The 9,392-nt window shown below is 35.7% G+C and overlaps 1 protein-coding gene across 1 annotated transcript in view; it reads left to right on the plus strand.

The window, feature by feature from the left end:
* Positions 1–7,929, plus strand: part of LOC148003969 (uncharacterized) — a 108,466-nt gene extending 100,537 nt beyond the window's left edge. The window contains exons 2-3 of the transcript XR_015627075.1: positions 995–1,090; positions 5,253–7,929. The gene's annotated coding sequence lies outside the window, so the exon portion shown is untranslated. The remainder of the gene's footprint in view (positions 1–994; positions 1,091–5,252) is intronic.
* The last annotated feature ends 1,463 nt before the right edge of the window (positions 7,930–9,392 follow it).

Genomic DNA, 9,392 nt, shown 5'->3' on the forward strand with positions numbered 1-9,392 from the left:
TATTGGGTGAGGACTGTTTTTTTACTCTCAGTAATCCCCAATTACCTTTGTCTTTTATTTATGGGTGGGCCTATGTTCTTTTAACTCTTCATCCTAGTATGAAAATTAGAGGTATCATTCTCTGGAAATTGGTTTGTCAGTTATATGTGTGCAGTATTTTCATAAGGTTGTCTTATGTATTGATTAGAGTTAGATACTGATTTTCTCTACTATACTTGTTTTTTCATCATCATTTTATGTTTAATAGTGTTCTATTTATGAACTCATTTCCTACTGTGATAGATTGACAAATGTTTACAATTGTTGTATAGTGTTGGCCTTCTTTATTTAATGGGTATGTAGTATTCTTCTCCATCTTTTCTGACTAGTTACCATTTGAATTCCGGTTGATCAGATATTAAACTACCTACTTCAGCATGTACATTGCTTTTGTTTGCATGAAATTTTCTTTTTAAAACTAAGGCATCTTATAACCCTGCGGTCAGTTTTATTTCTTGAGGAAACAGAAATATAGATCCAATTTTCAAATCCAATCTGTTTGTCTGTATGATTTTTATTAATCAATTGAAGCTGTTAATATTGTGAGCTATTATTAAAGAGTTCATTACTTTTTTTTTCATTTTGTTATAGTGTTTTTTTCAGAGCCATCTTTAGAATAACAGCTTGAAATTATTATTTGTTTCCTTGAGGGTTTAATTTTCCGTTCAGCTGAAAAACTTATTTCTTTATTAGATAGAGTTGCCTAGAAAACAAAAATTTAGTGACTGAGTGTGTGTGTGTGTGTGTGTGTGTGTGTGTGTGTGTGTGTGTGTTTTATGCACATGTTTATTAGAATAGCTTTATGAACTTTTCCCCTGTTATCATGTTTGATGCTCTTCCTCACTTTCCTCTTCTATTAGTTTCAGTTTACCTGGTTTTATTTGGAATTCATTGACCCACTTGGACTTGAGCTTTGTGCAAGGCGATAAGAATGGTTCTATTTTCATTCTCCTAGATGCTGAATACCAGTTGAAGCAGCGCCAATTGTTGAAAACGTGGTTTTCTTTCCATTGGATGACTGGCTCCTTTGTCACAGATCAAGTTACCTTAGGTGTGTGGGTTCATATTGAGTAAAGTTGCTCTTCAATTCTATTCCACTGATCTACCAGCCTGTCTATGTACCAATGCCATATAGTTATTTTCAATATTGCTTTGTGCAACAGCTTGATATCAGGGATTGTGATTTCCCCAAGGAATTCTTTTATTGTTGATACTAGTTATTGCTATCCTGGGTTTTTTGTTATTCAAAATGAACTTGCAAATTGCTCTTTCTAACTCTATTAAAATTGAGTTGGAGATTTGATGGGGATTGCATTGAATCTGTAGATTGCTATGGGCAAGATGGCCATTTTTACTATATTAATCCTGCTAAACCATAAGCATGGCAGCTCTTATCATCTTCTGCAGTCTTTTTTATTTTTCTTCAGAGACTTGAAGTTCTTGCCTTACAGATTTTTCACTTGCTTGGTTAGAGACACATCAAGATATTTTCTATTATTTGTGACTATTATGAAGGGGATTGTTGCCCTATTTACTTTCTCACCCTATTTTTCATTTGGGTTCAGGAAGGCTAATGATTTTTTTTTAGTTAATTTTATATCCTGACACTTATCTGAAGTTGTTTTTCAGGTATAGGAGTTCTCTGGTAAATTTTTTTGGTGTCATTGAAATATACTATCATATCATCTGCAAATTGTGATATTTTCACTTCTTCCTTTCCAATTTGTATACCTCTGACTTCCTTTTTGTTTAATTTTTCTGACTCAGACTTCAAGTACTATACTGAAAGGAGAGAATGGGCAGCCTCGTTTAGTCCCTGATTTTTGTCATATTTCTTCAAGTTTCTCTTCATTTAGTTTGATGTTAGCTACTAGTTTTTTACATGCTGCCTTTACTATTTTATGTATGAGACTTGAATTTCTGATCTTTCCAAGTTTTTATCATAAAAGCATATTACATTTTGTCAAATACTTTCTCGGTGTCTAATGATATTATCTTGTGGGTTTTTTTTTTCTTTGAATTTGTTTGTATAGTGGATAATGTTGATGAATATTCATATATTGATCCATCTCTGCATCTCTGGGATGAAGCCTACTTTTTCATGAAGTATGATCCTATAGATGTGTTTTTGTATTCAGCTTGCAAAAGTTATATCGAGTAATTTTGCATTGATATTCATAAGGAAAATTGGAAGCTCTCTTTTTTTTTTTTGTTTGGTCCTCGTGTGGTTTAGGTGTAAGCATAATTGTGGCTTCTTATAAAGAATTGCAGAAATTTTCTGAACAGAAAACCAATGGTTATACTGTAGATCATGAATTGGCAAATGGGAATTCATAAAATGGCAAAACTTTTGTTAGGCAAAGCACACTATCAATAGGGCGAAACCACAACCAACAGATTACAAAAGGATCTTTACCAATCCTACATCTTATAGAAGGCTAATATCCAATATATACAAAGAACTCAAGAAGTTACACCTATAGAGAATCAAATAACCCTATTAAAAATGGGACACAGAACTAAACAAAGAATTCTCAGCTGAGTAATATCAAATGACTGAGAAGCACTTAAACAGTATTTAAAATCTTTTTTCATCAGGAAAATGCAAATTAAAACAACCCTGAGATACAAGCTTACACCAGTCAGAATAGCTAAAATCTAAAACCCATGTGAGAGTAGATGCTGGGAAGGATGTGGAAAAAGAGGAACAATCCTCCATTGTTGGTGGAATTACAAGACGGTACAACTCCTCTGAAAATCATTCTGGAAATTCCTCAAAAATTTGGATACAGTACTATCTGAGGACCCAGCTGTACCACTCCTGTGCATATATCCAAAAGACACTGCAACATGTAACAAGGACACATGCTGTGCTATGTTCATAGCTGCCTTATGTATAGTAGCCAGAACCTGGAAATAACCCAGATGTTCCTCAATAAAAATGTATATTTACACATTGGAGTACTACTCAGCTACTAAAGACAATGATTTCATGAAATTCTTCGGCAAATGTATAGAATTAGAAAATATCATCCTGAATGAAGTAACCCAATCACAAAAAGCACGCATGGTATGCATTCACTGCTAAGTGGATATTTGCCCAAAAGCTTGCAATACCCAAGATGCAGTTTACGGACCACATAAAGCTCCAGAAGAATGAAGAACAAAGTGTGGATGCTTACATATTTCTTAGATGGGGAAACAAAATACTCACAGTAGGAAATATAGAGACAAAGTTTGCAGCAGAGGCTGAAGAAAAGACCATCCAAAGCCTGTCACAAATGGGGATCCCTTCCACGTGCAGCCACCAAACTCGTCCTCTGTTAGGGATGCCAAGAAGTGCATGTTGACAGAAGCCTGATATAGCTGTCTCCTGAGTTACTCTGTCAGAGCCTTACTAACACAGAGGCAGATGCTCACACCCAACCAATGGACTAAGAACTGGGTCCCTAGTGGAGGAGGTAGAGATAGGACTGAATAATTGAAGGATTTTGCAACCCCATAGAAAGAACAAAAATATCACCTAAACAGACACCACAGAGTTCACAGGTTCTAAACTACCGACCAAAGAGTACACATGGAGTTACCCATGGCTCCAGATGCATATGTACAAGAGGGTGGCCTTGTTTCACATCAGTGGGAGGAGAGGCCCTTGGTCCTGTGAAGACTCCATTTCCAAATATATGGGAATGACAAGGTGGGGAGGCAAAAGGAAGTAGGCAGAATGGGGAGCAGTCTTATTTTGGCAGGGTTTGGGGATATGTCATAGGTGAGTTCTGGAAGGAAAACTGGGAAGGCAATAATGTTTGAAATGTAAATAAAGAAAATATCCAATAAATAATTACAAAAAAGAATAGTTTACAGACTGTAGTTGGGCTAATACAACAATATCTGTCTACCAAAAGAAAATCTACATATGTAATTTGGTCCATAAGACTGACCGTGTCAGCTGGTTTCAGAAAACACTAGAATCACCCTAAACACTAGAAATAGGCTCAAAAGCCAATGTAGAAATAAACTTGCAATTGAAAGGGACCCTTATAGTGATTTCCAATATTTAGACTGACACCATAGGCTTTGATCCAGATTAAATATAGACCATCCTGCTCCTAAATATACAGATTAAAAGTGGGTTTTCTCACTTAAATTGATTTGATTAAGAAAAAAATATTTAAAGATTGTGTTGAGGCTTAAATTTCAACTAATTTCAAATATAAAGTGGTTGAGAGCTAAGAATAACCAACATAGCTTCTAATACACTTTGTAAGGCTTCGTGGATAGAAATTTATTAAATATGCTTTTTCAAGTAAGATTTTTCTTAATCTTAATTTTTATTTTACTGAGTATTATATTCCAGGATAGGGTCTCTGGTCTTTCAGAACACGTAGAAGACTAGTTTCTGTCATTTTTGCTTTTAAATCTCCATTGAAAATTCACGTGTTACCTCCATATGAGGCTTGCTCTTTTCTTTTAGGGTAGCTTTCAATATCTTTTCTTTGTTATGTATATTTGATATATTTATGATTATGTGATGTAAATTTTTTTCTGTTCCCGTTTATTTGATATTTTACATTCTTCAGGTACTTTCACTTTCTTCAGAAGTAAAAAAAAGTTAATTATGAATTTGTTAAAAATACAAGCTGTGAATTAAACCTTGTCATTCTCACACACACATATGTATATATATATATATATGTATATATATATATATATCATATTTTCATAGTTTGATACCTTTCTTGTTTATTTTCCTCTTGGTTTATTCTTAGTACTTGCTTTTGTTTAGCAGCTTGTTTGGCTGAGTGAAGCACTTTCCTGATATTAATTTTCTATGCATTATGTTCTTGACTTAGCTCATAAGGATTTTATGTGATCTGTTAATTTAACTATTTGATTTTTTAAATTTTATTTTATTCAAATGGATGTCTGCACCCATGTATGTCTGTCTACCATGTGCATACCTGCTGCCTGTAGTTGCCAGTTATTTTCAGATTCCCTGAAGCTGGAATCAAAGATGGTTACGAGCTACCATGTTAAGGTTATTTCATCATAACACAGTCCTCTGAAATGATACCAAATACTACTAATCACTGAGCTACCTATTTAGCAGTAGAATTTTTGTTTTAAAGTATTTCTTTTGGATTGATTTTTGTGAAGACTGGAGGACAGTGTTCTAATTGCGTTTTAATTATTTATTTTTTTGCTGCTCTTAGGATTTCGTTCCTTTGAAGAGGCACCATGATCCAGGCAAATCTAACACAGGACAATGTTTAATTGGGGCTTCCTAAAACGTTTGCCACAACATATACCAAAGACACATGCTCCACTATGTTCATAGCAGCCTTATTTATAATAGCCAGAAGCTGGAAAGAACCCAGATGCCCTTCAACAGAAGAATGGATACAGAAAATGAGGTACATCTACACAATGGAATATTACTCAGCTATCAAAAACAATGACTTTATGAAATTCATATGCAAATGGATGGAACTGGAAAATATCATCCCGAGTAAGGTAACCCAATCACAGAAAAATACACATGGTATGCACTCATTGATACGTGGCTATTAGCCCAAATGCTTGAATTACCCTAGATGCACAAAACACATGAAACTCAAGAAGGATGACCAAAATGTGAATGCTTCACTCCTTCTTAAAATGGGGAACCAGAATAGCCTTGGGAGGGAATAGGGAGGCAAAGTTTAGAACAGAGGCAGAAGGAACACCCATTCAGAGCCTGCCCCACGCGTGGCCCATACATATACAGACACCAAACTAGATAAGATGGATGTAGCAAAGAATTGCGGGCTGACAGGAACCGGATGTAGTTCTCTCCTGAGAGACACATCCAGAATATGGCAAATACATAGGCGAATGCCATCATTAAACCACTGAACTGAGAACAGGACCCCCATTGAAGGAATAAGAGAAAGGACTTAAAGAGCTTGAAGGGGCTTGAGACCCCATATGAACAACAATGCCAACCAACCAGAGCTTCCAGTTACTAAGCCACTACCCAAAGACTATACATGGACTGACCCTGGGTTCCAACGGCATAGGTAGCAACGAATAGCCTAGTAAGAGCACCAGTGGAAGGGGAAGCCCTTGGTCTTGCCAAGACTGAACACCCAGTGAAAGTTGTAATTAATCATTGATGTGGTATATCCATGCCCACTATTGGAAGTACTATCCCTAGGTAGGTAGCTTTCAGTTGTATAAGAAATCAAATTTATCAAGCCATGAAGAAAAATCTGTTAAGGACTGTTCTCTGCTGGTCTCGAGTTGTTGCTATTGCCTTCTTCAGTGATCTGTGGTCTGTGATATGTAATTCAAATAAGCACATTACCCTTCTTTTTCGGTGTTTTATCACAGCAATATAAACTAGCTATAATATTTTGTACAATATTCAAGAGTACAGTTCCTGTTTCTAGAGAAGTTATACAGGAAAACTCTACCTAGCTCTGCCAACAGAGGCATTTAATACCAGGTCACGTAGTATGGACAATAAGGGGACAGACTGAGATGCATGAATGCTTAGTCCTTTGTTTCCAAACTTTTTCGTCCATTAATGCTATATAAGATCCCAAACTAAGTAATCACACCGACGACTATATTTTAACTCTCTTGTTTTGTTAAATGTCTCTAGAAACAACTTCACAGATTCCTCATAATTATTTGGAAATCTCTTTTACATGCATCCACTATCCTTGACATTCAGTTATTATAAAGAGAGTGTTGTTTCATTTTCCAGGAAAATATCTTTTCTGTGAACCTTACATGGTTCTCACTTAACCTTGAGAAAGTCTCATAACAATTTATACTTGTTTTGTTTTCTCATAGTGAGCTAGGTATGGGGACACATTTTTCCTGTATAAAAGCTGGCTGTTGATACTTCATAATTTAAAAAAAGAACTTGATTTCTTGCTGTCGTGCTTTTCAAGAGCCAAAATAATGAAATTATTTAGCATCTGTATCATACATATTATCAAGAATTACTGTCTAGTTGGACTGTCATATTTTTAAAGATGAATGCATAACTGACTGTTGTGACTCTGATTTATTTTGTTACTGATACATTTTTGTGCCAACATGCCAAATGCTAACTTTCCTTTTTCTCTAGGCTCCCTATTTGAAGAGACAAAAAATTTACATCCCAGCAACATAATTCGTCTTTTCTATAGTTCTGTAAATAATATTACAGTAGAGTTTGCAATTTCTCAGCCATGTTGTTTGTCTTAAAACACAGCTTTAAAATTAGAAGTTTTCCCATACAGTTAGCACCCCAGTGCCATTAAGAGACTGACATATCCTTTTGTCCATGATTTTAAACATATTTTACATTCTAACAACCAATTTACTCTTTTATTACTCTCCTTCCCACCATGTGTTGCAATGTATCCAAATAACATTGATTAATTTTTAATTCATTGAATCTAGCAACAAAACAAAACAAAAAACAAAAACAAAAAAAAAAACTCAGGTGATAACAGAAGCTGGTGAGGATGTAGAAAAAAGGGAACTCTTGTCCATTATGGATGGGATTGCAAACTGGTACAACTACTCTGAAAATCAATCTGGAGGTTCCTCAGAAATATGGACAAAGTACTACCTGAGTACTCATATACACTTATTTTCATATACCCATATATATCAAGGACACATGATTCTCTATGTTCATAGTAGCCTTATTTATAATATCAACAAGCTGGAAAGAATCCAGATGTCCTGCAACAGAGAAATGGGTATAGAAAATGTGATGTATTTGCACAGTAGAGTACTACTAAGCTATTAAAACAATGACTTCATGAAATCTATAGGCAAACAAATGGAATTAGAAAATATTTTCCTGAAGGAGGTAACCCAACTTCAATAAAACACACATATTATGTACTCACTGCTAAGTGGATATTACCCCCAAAGCTTGGATTACTCCAGATAGAATCCACAGACCCCATGAAGCTCAAGAAGGATGACCAAAGGGCGTATGGTTCAGTTTCTCTTAGAAGGGGGAGCAAACATATTCACAGGAAGAAATATGGAGACTAGGTGTGGAGTAGAGACTGAAGCAAAGGCTATACAGACTGCCCCACATGGAGATTCAGCTCATATACAGTCACCAGACCCAGAGAATACTGCAGATACAAAGAAGTGCATGGTGGCAGGAGCCTAATAAAGCTATCTCCTAAGAAACTCAGCCAGAACCTGACAAATACAGAAGTAGATGCTCGCAACCAAGCAATGAACTGAGAATAGAGTCCCCATTGGAGCAATTAGAGAAGGATTGAAGGAGCTGAAGGGGTTTGCCAGTTCCTAAGAACAGCAGTAGCAACCAACCCGAGCACCCAGAGACAAAAGCACCATCCAAAGAGTTCACATGGACAGACCCATGGCTCCCGCTGCATGTGTAGCAGAGAATGGTTTTGTTGGGCACAAATGGGAGGAGAAGCCCTTGGTCCTGCCAAGGCTAGATGCACCAGTGTAGGGTAATGTCAGGGTGGGGAGGCAGGAAGGGGGTGTGTTGATAGGTGGAGGAACACCCTCATAGAAGAAGGGGAGGGTGATTAATATGGGGTTTATGGACAGGAAACCAGCAAAGGGGTAACCATTTCAAATTTAAATAAAAGAATCAAATAAAAAATAAAAAATAAATAAATAGGAAAAAAAGCACGGAAATGAAGACAGCATACTGAAGCTTAAGGACACAGTGAAAGCTAAGAGGAAAATACTAAATGCTCTGGTAAAGGAATTAGAAAGCCTATAGTGTCAACTTAGCAGCACAGTTGAATGCCCCAGAACTAATAGAAACAAATGCACCCAAGAGGAAAAGAGGGCAGAAAATATTCAAACTCATGCTGAAGAGAAAACATAGAAACTGAAGAAATTCCAAAAGTCATCAGAACCAACTTCTAAAGTCTATACTCAACCAAACTGAAAAATCTAGATGAAATGGATGTTTTTCTAAACAATACCATGTACAAAAGTCAAATCAAGAGTACATGAACTATCTAAAATGGCCCATATCATCTAAGGAAATCCATTGAAAACACATCAACCATAATAAACATACAAACAAATGAACAAACAGGGGAAGATTGCTTTAGTACAAAACATTCTGCAAAATGTTCAAACAAAAGCTAATACTACTCTTTAAACTATTCCATAAAACAGAATCAGAAGGAATCTTACCTAATTCATTCTATGAAGCCACAATTACTATGACACATAAATCACACATATTCCGATCAAAATAAGTGAGCTTCAGATCAATTTCACTTATAAGCATCAGTGCAAAAATAATCAATAAAATTCTTGCAAAATGAGTCAAAGAATACATCAAAACCATTATTCACAAT

Source organism: Rattus norvegicus, chromosome 8 (genome assembly GCF_021556685.1).
Source record: "Rattus norvegicus strain SHRSP/BbbUtx chromosome 8, alternate assembly SHRSP_T2T, whole genome shotgun sequence".
In the NCBI taxonomy this organism is placed as follows: Eukaryota; Metazoa; Chordata; class Mammalia; order Rodentia; family Muridae; genus Rattus; species Rattus norvegicus.